This window comes from Rhincodon typus, unplaced genomic scaffold (genome assembly GCF_021869965.1).
Source record: "Rhincodon typus isolate 14 unplaced genomic scaffold, sRhiTyp1.1 hic_rhity00005541, whole genome shotgun sequence".
Taxonomy (NCBI): Eukaryota; Metazoa; Chordata; class Chondrichthyes; order Orectolobiformes; family Rhincodontidae; genus Rhincodon; species Rhincodon typus.
This window is the reverse complement of record NW_025971179.1, coordinates 612-885: the sequence shown is the minus strand read 5'-3', so window position 1 is coordinate 885 and position 274 is coordinate 612.

Below are 274 nucleotides of genomic sequence, written 5' to 3'. Positions count from 1 at the left end.
GTGTCTAATCAGAGGGAGAATCCTGTCCAGTTAGTGCCCAATCAGAGCGAGGATCCCTCCAAAATGGTGGCCAATCATGGGGAGAATTCCCCTCCAATGGTATCCCATCAGAGAGAGAATCCCCATCCGAATGAGGTCCAATCAGAGAAAGAGAGGATCCCCTGCTAAATGCTGTCCAATCAGACAGGAAGCCCCTCCAGGTGGTGTCCAATCAGAGGAAGAATCCCCCTCCAAACAGAGACCAATCAGAGAGATAGAGGATCCGCCTCCAAAT